An 8568-nucleotide genomic window follows, 5' to 3' on the forward strand; every position below is an offset into this window, starting at 1 on the left:
CCTCTATGGCTTTATTAATATTTTTAGGTTCTTCCTGAGATAAGAATGCAATGACTAACCAGGTTTCTAAAGGAAGAACGTGTGGCAACACCATGTGAGGATTCACCTATGACTTTGTTCTAATGGATGGTTCCTAATAAATTTCCAGTCTCTAGGTAGTTCCTGAACCTCTCAACTTTATTATCTTTAATTGATTTATCATTAATCTCTGTATTCTTATCTATGTTATTTTCAATGGAGAGCTTCTCTAATCTTGTTCTAATTTTAATATCATCTTCATCATCTCTTTTAGAAAAAAAAGATTAGACTCATCAAAGACAACATGGATGGACTCAATAATAGTTAATGTTCTTTTATTAAATATCCTATAAGCATTGCTGTCAAGTGAATGACTTAGAAAAATTTCTTAATCAGATTTCAAGTTAAATTTTCCTAGGTGCTCATTATCACTAAGCACAAAACATTTACAGCCAAAGACATGAAAATAAGAGATGTTTGGTCTATAGCCATTCCATAACTCATAAGGAGTTTATTAAGAGAGGGCTTGATTAAGACTTTGTTCATCACGTAGCATGCAGTGCTCACAGCTTCGACCTAGAAATATTTGGGTAATTTATGTTCATTAAGCATTGTTCTACCCGTTTCTTACAAGGACCTATTTTTTCTTTCAACAATACTGTTTTGCTGTGGGGTCCTAGGTGCAGAGAAATTATGAGATATACCTTCTAAGTCACAGTCGTTCTCTATACCTTCACTTTTAAATTTAGTTCCCCTATCACTTCTAATGTGTGTTATTTTGTACCCCTTTTCATTTTGGATTCTTCTATAAAGTCTTGTAAATTGTTCGCATGATTCATCTTTATGTGTAAGAAATAGTATTCACGTGAACCTAAAATAGTCATCTACAATTACAAATGCATATAATTTTCCTCCTAGACTCTAAACCTGATTAGGACCGAATAAGTCTAAGTGCAGCATTTGAAGTGGCCTAGTAGTGGATATGATTTTATTTTTCTTGAAATTAGATCTAATTTGCTCACCCATGTGACATGCATCACAAATTTTATTTTTCACAAAAGGTGTTTTTGGTAAGCTTTTAACTAAGTCATTTTTCACAAGTTTTGACAGTAGATCAGCACTCCCTAGACGCCTATGCCACAACCAACTTACTTCATATATAGAAAAAAAACATGTTACATGTTGTGAAACTAAGTTATCAAAACTAGTGGTGTAAACATTTTTGTGACGATCAGTAGTAAAAAGAATTTTCTTATTAGATTTATTCTCAACAATACATTTGTCATTTTCAAAGGATACTCTGTAACCTTTATCACACAATAGACTTATGCTTAATAAGTTATGTTTTAAACCATCAACCAATAAGACATTATCAATAACAAGGGAAGGTTCCTTACCAACCTTACCTACTTCAATGATTTTGCCCTTTGCGTTGTCCCTGAAGGTCACGAATCCTCCTTCCTTGGGAGCAAAGGATGCGAACTTGGCCTTGTCGCCAGTCATATGTTGAGAACTGCCGTTATCCATATACCACTTGTACTTAGATGAGGACGACCTCAAGCACACCTGCAAAAATTTTTAAGTAACTGATGCTAGTCCCCAAATTCTATTGGGTCCAAAGGGGTTAGTGCTTGGTTCACTTTTGACTCTCCATACTTTTTTAATTTTCATATTTCTATTTCAAAATGGACAGTCAAATTGAATATGACCCTTCTGTTTGCATTTATAACATGCCATTTTTTTGAATGATTCTTTAGGTGGAATGTGTGCTTTTGATTCATGAGTAAAATGTCTCAAATAAAGATCATTTCGTCTTTTGTTTTCAATTCCATTAAAGCCGAGACCGTCTTTGTCAAGCTAATTTCATTGGACCCCAAGAAGTTTTTCAAAATTGTTTTGGCCCTATGTAAATTTATAGATAATTTTGGATCTATCCTCCAATTTTCTTTCAAGCTGTACAATTTTCAAATCCTTTTCTTTAAGTGACGTGGTATGTGACTTCTTTCCATTTTCAAAAAGTTTTGACCAATTTTCACATTTTTTTTTCAAAACATCATTTTCCTTGGTAATCTTATTTAGCAATTTAAAGACACAAATATATTCATGCTGCAATTCTTTATATGTAGACATGTTGTCAGAATCAGAATCATCATCAGAATAGTAAGAAGATGAAAAGCAAGAAGATAGTACCTCATTATTGTGTGCCATCAAGAGTCTGTGTCTGAATCACTGCTATTATGTTTGTCCCACAATGTGTCGACTTTCATTGCTTTTTTTTTTCTTTGATTCCTTTTTCAACAATGGGCAGTCCGGTTTAATATGCCCAACTTTGTTACAGTTGTAGCATGTGGGAGCATTTGAATTTTCTTTTCTTTTGCTTGATTCTCCCTTTTCAGATACTGAGCCCTGGAACCTTCTATATGGTTTATCATTCTTTCTAAAGAACTTACTGAATTTCCGGGTAAGCATAGCCGTATCTTCTCCTGATTCTGGTTCACTACTTTCACTAAAGGTGTTAGCAGATATCTTTAAGGCAGTTTCCTTTTTTACTCTATTTTACTCATTCAATCTCTTATTAATAGCCATCTCGTATATAATAAGTGACCCTATCAGTTCATCTAGAGTCATTGCCATTAAGTCTCTACCCTTGGCTATAGCAATAGCCTTTGCTTCCCAAACTGGTGGCAACCCCCTAAGAATTTTCCTAATTATTTCATATGTGGGAATGTTTTGCCTAGTACATGTAATGAGTTAGTGTGTGGGTGAAACGAGTGTACATGCTCTGTATGAATTCACTAGTGTTCATTCTGAATGCCTCGTACCCACTAGTCAACATGTCAATTCTACCATCCTTAACAGCTCTAGTGTCTTCATAAGTAACCTCTAGTTTATCCCATATTTCATTTGCGGTTGTGCATGCCATAACCCTTTTGAATTCATTTGCATTAAGTGCACAATATAAATTATTCATAGCAGTTGCATTTACATTTATTGCTTTTATGTCATCATCAGTGTATTCATCCTCAGTCTTAGGTACTCTAGCCTCCTTTACAATTTTCATGGGAATATAATTTCCTGTAGAGACCACTCTTCACATATTCCAATCAATGTTTTGAAGGTAAATACGCATCCTTTGTTTCTAGGAAGTAGTTCACACTCATGAAAATAGGAGGACGTGTGGACGAGTGTCCCTTAGCAAAAGGGGTTACACTAACATGAGCTATTATGATCTTTTTGTAGAAAAACGATTAATTCTAAGAAACTTGGCTCTAATACCAATTGTTGACTTTAGTGTAATCCCAAGAGGGGGGGAGGGGGAGTGAATTGGATATTTAAAAATTCTCTACCTAGGTCAACTAACCAGTAGCAGTATTTCAAAAACCTAGAGTTAATCTAGAGCATGTATAAAATAAACCGATAGATGCAACTGCAATTAATTTACAATTGATAAATTTAAACAAGTGAGCACAATATAGCGAAGGAAATAAAGTGAATATGACACCAGATGTGTAATCGAGGTTCGGCAAATGTGCCTACATCCCCGCCTCTAGTTCGCAAGCCCGAGAATTCCACTAAAGCTCACTTGCGGGTGGAGCGACACTGAATACAACACCCTTTCCTAATAGGCAAGGGAAATCCCAGGTCAGATTAAGAGGTCTGACCCCAACCTTTACAACCAGTCCTTATGGGTTATGTAACGACTCGAAGAATAATGGTATTTAAATAATAAAGAGGGAGAGAAATGGAAACAGTAACAGAATGAGGTAGTTGACTTCGTCGATGAATGCAATGTTGTACTTTGGGATGTAATGACCTAAGAAAATGTATCAGGTCTTCGTCGACGAACATAGGGGATTCATCGACGAGGTACAAGAGGGTCTCGTTGACGAAGACAAGTTTCGTCGACGAGAAGATATCGAGAAGTTATTTTTTAAACTCTGAAATTCGTTGACGAGGAGATGGTGTTCGTCGACGAACCTTCTTCATGACATCGTCGACGAGATGACGTGGCTCATCGACGAAGGCCGGTGTATAAATAGTGTTAAACTTTAATTTTAAGCAAAATTTTGAGCCAAAACGTTACTTTCTCTCTCCTCTTTATTATCTCTCCTTCCTCTCTTTGATTCTGGCCCCATTAGTCGCCAGATCGACGATCTGAGGCCACCACGACGCTCCTGGGGAAGTTCTCTTCAAGTCTGCCAGAGCGGATCGTCGGTTGGACGGAGTTGAATTTCATTCCAAATTCAGGGTAAGACCTTTTTGTTGAAATTTGACTTTCCAAAAATTGTAAGAAATGCTGTAAACATAGAAATAGTAATATTTTGTTTTGGGATATATGATTTTCAGGGTGTTAAGTGGAGAATCTTGCGGGGGTAGAACCCGACATAGTAGGATATTTTTAGTAGGAATCAGGTAAGGGAAATATGCTATGTTAGGCAGTTTTAAAATGATTTTCAGTATGAAATGTATATTTTTACCAGATTATTATTCATAGAAAAATTTATATAGTTTATTAATTATGAATAATATGTTTTAAATTACTGTGTGGCTTGAGAATATAGATATAATATAGAAACATGCTTTATAGTACTTTTCAGAGTTATGTTTTACAGAATATACAGACAGTGGATATGTTTTATAGTAATTACATAATACCATGATTATACAGTTTACAGTACCATGACATACAGTTTTATAGTTCATTTCAGAAATACAGTTGATGCAGATACGGTTTATCACAGCGTCATGGTTAATACAGTTATTACAGAATCATGGTAAAACAGATAGTTGTATATAAAGATGTATTATATGGTATCAGACCTTGATTAAAACAGATACAGTTTACAGAGCACGGTACCGGTTCTATATACAGAATAGAGTGCAACCACCTATTTAGATAATACGTGGTAGGTAGGTCGATCATTGCCCACGTGTGGACGGACTCCCCATCAGATATGGGTTGAGGAGAACTAATCAGACTGACAGAGTATAGTGGTTTAACCTGGTCGGCCAGCCAGGTTAGATCCCGCCTACGAGCCGCACAATCCTGTCATGAGGGGTTAAATCATGACATACAATTATCCATCTAGGGAAGTTTTCAGTTATTTTAATGTATGTACAGTTTCACAGAAATAGGGAATATACGTATATATATATATATATATTAAAAGTATTATGTATAGAAACCTAAAATACAGATATGTTAAGCAACAGGGGAAAGGTGGTGGTTATATTATTTGTACTATATTTACAGATTCAGTTATACATGATCATATAGAAACAGATCTTCATAGTATTGTAACTCATTTGTCACACACTAGCAATAGCATATTTCGTCTTACTGAGCATCGTCTCACCCCATTAAATTAATATTTTTCATGTGATCTAGGTAGGCAAGTAGATCAGGCTCGCAGATAGAGGAGGTTACAGTTCAGGCCTGTCAGTAGAGTGAGTATTTTAGGAAGGTTACTCATTTGAGGGTATTTTGGGAAACAGTCGTATATGTATATTTTGGGGAACATTTTAGCACTCTGGTATTGTATATTTTCTTGATTGTGTTTATATGAATTTTGCTTCTCGCTACTTAGGTTAATGGTTTGGTTTAATCTAGTAAGTGTCAAAGCATTGTAAATTTCATAGTATATATATATATATAAAACAGAACTGGAAAATAATAGTAGGTCGTTACAGGTTAGATCAACATCCCCTCAGGCGACGCCTGGAATACAACAAATCAATAATAAAAATTTTGTGTACAATATCAATGCTTCTCCAATAAGCAAGTATATACCAATACAATCAATGCACTTCAATATGATAGGAATTATAAGCTCAATGAAATATATTAAACCAACTCTCAAGATAATGTCAATATAGCAAGGAATATGTGAAAGTGTTTTATGAGAGATTCTTTAAAACTATATATATCAATCACAAATATGATTTCAAATATTTTAAAAACACAATCAAATATCTCAAAAATAATTTATCAAGTATTAAGTATAAAAGATATATGGATTTCTAGCTTGTCAAAAATATTTTACTAAAAGCACAAGATAATCTCTTGAATCTTGCAGCAAGAAAGCAAGACTCATAAGCCTTGGAGAGTTTTCCCAAAGAAACTTATGAATAAAATCGCAAGGGAAAACTCAAGCTTACTCTCAATAAAAATCAATATCAATCAAAGAGTATGAGAGTGTAAGCTTGTGGTATGGATGATTTCAAGATACTTTCACCAAAGAAATTTTGCAAGATGAATGTGTAAGAGTGAGATTTGTAAGCTTGTATGGGAAAAATGAGTATTTAAAAATTTAGAGGATTTTTGCTAATGATGTTTGCTAATCTGATACTAATTAAGACAAATGAGGGAGTCTATATAGATACTCCAAAAAATATAACCGTTGGGGACTCATTTGGTATTTTTGACAATGTTTAATTATGTTTAAAGAAAATTAACCCTTTTTAATTGTGGTAAAAATTTCGCCAACTCGAGAGGTTTGGTCGACCTCACTCAAGGATCGGTTGACCACTTTAATAAGTTTGGTCGACAGTGGCAATTTTGAACTGTAGGTATGGTCAACCATTTCAGGGCGATTTTGAACCCTTCATGGGTTAGGGACGGTCGACTACTCATCTAGGTTTGGTCGACCCAAGCTAAAATGAAGTACATATTTGGTTGACCGAGCAGTTGGGGGGTCAGACAGTTTATGATTCGGTCAACCTAGAATGATATGTTCAATTCAAAACGGTCAACTGAGCGAAGTCAACATGTTGACTTCTGACCGGTTCGGTCGACCAAGGCATTTGTAATGCCAAGGGTTCGGTCGACTGAGGCTTAGTCAACATTTTGAATTTTTAGCCAATAAAGTGTTTGATTGACCAAGATGGTTATTACTAGAAGGGTTCAGTCAACTAGGGCTATTCAAAAACATAATTTTGACCCTAATTATGACCCTAAGTTTTATTCCTATTTGTATAAATGTGACATCTTAGTTTAAGGGATTTTTCATTATGTGTATGGGGTTCTAAGGTCAATCTATGGTCATTGAACTTATTCAACCTATCATGCATGCAATGCATTAGTTATTACAAACCCAAATGAAATGCAATTACAATAAACAAATGGTTTTCATTCTTTTTGTTCTTCAACCTCTTTGCTCTTCATATGCCATATGTGATGTGGTCTTTGCGTTCCTTATGGTTTCTTTGTGTTCCTACCCTTAGTGCATACAAAAGATGATCCCATTTATAGAACTTAGTGCACAGGTAACAACCATTGGATTTGTCATAATCAAAACGAGAAGGACTCATAGATTCAATAGCACGAATGTGATCAGTGCAACCAGCATAACACCAACTAGTGTATGGTTGTTTCCTCGAGATGTGGCAATGGTGACTGGACCATGTCATATACATACTGACCAAGATTCTCTTCCCCAGGCCTAGTGTTGACCCTATTGGTCATATCCTGTTTTGATAATGACAAATACCTTTGTATCTAACCTATGCCCTGAGTTTGTATGCATGATTTCTTTATGCACGAAATGGAGAAGAATCATATCTCTTGGTGGCCTATGGTGACTCGAAGAATTTAAAGACAAAGTGTTAAACATTTGTATTTTATATTCATTTTAATTCGGGTTTGTAATATTTAATAAGTCAAGGTCTATAATAATTAATGCATGTTATGCATGTTATGCATAATGGGAACTACAAGCTTAAAGACCTTAGATAGACCCTAGGTCCTTGCACAATCACTTAGGAAAATCCCCACTATCTTACAAATACTATCTATGCAAATAGAGGAAATCTATATTCAAAGACAGGACTCGTAACTTAAATTGAAAGGGTTTCGGGCAACAAAACCGTGCGTGTTAAAAATGCCTCGGTCGACCGAAGTGTTGAAAATTCAATACGATTGACTTGGGTCGGGCGACCGAACTGAAAGTGAACTAAACGTTCATTGTCGACCAAACCATAAATGAGGACTTTTCTACTCGCCCTGGGCACCCGAGCTTTACATTCATTTTTACCTCGGGCGTGCAAAATGATATGTTCGGTAGACCGAACCTAGAACCGGGTGACCAAACCTTGAGCATTTGGAAAATCGCCTCGACTCAGCCACCCAAACCTTTCCTCAGGCACCCAAAGTTCAAAACTTAACTTTTTCATCTGTGCCTGTTTGGGCGACCGAAACTCTCGGGTTGGCCTATTTTTACCACGGGTTATTAAGGGTAAAACAGGGTTATTTGCGTTAAATTTGTTTAAAAACAAAGTTAATTATTACCCTTATGTCCTAACTGTTATGTTTTTGGGTGAGCCTATATATATGTGTTCAATTGCAAAGATTAAGCAGAGAGTAGTGATTTTGATTAAGAAAATATCCTCTGAATTTTTTGAGAGCTCATTCCTCAAATACAAGCCAGAATACTCCTCCTTTGATCATTCTCTTGAAAAATAATATTGAGTGAGAGTATTCCAAGTGATCCTACACTTCTGATTATTGCTCAAACTCTCATTTCTTTTGATTGCTTATTGATTTTTGATTGA

This window comes from Malania oleifera, chromosome 13, assembly GCF_029873635.1.
Source record: "Malania oleifera isolate guangnan ecotype guangnan chromosome 13, ASM2987363v1, whole genome shotgun sequence".
In the NCBI taxonomy this organism is placed as follows: domain Eukaryota; kingdom Viridiplantae; phylum Streptophyta; class Magnoliopsida; order Santalales; family Ximeniaceae; genus Malania; species Malania oleifera.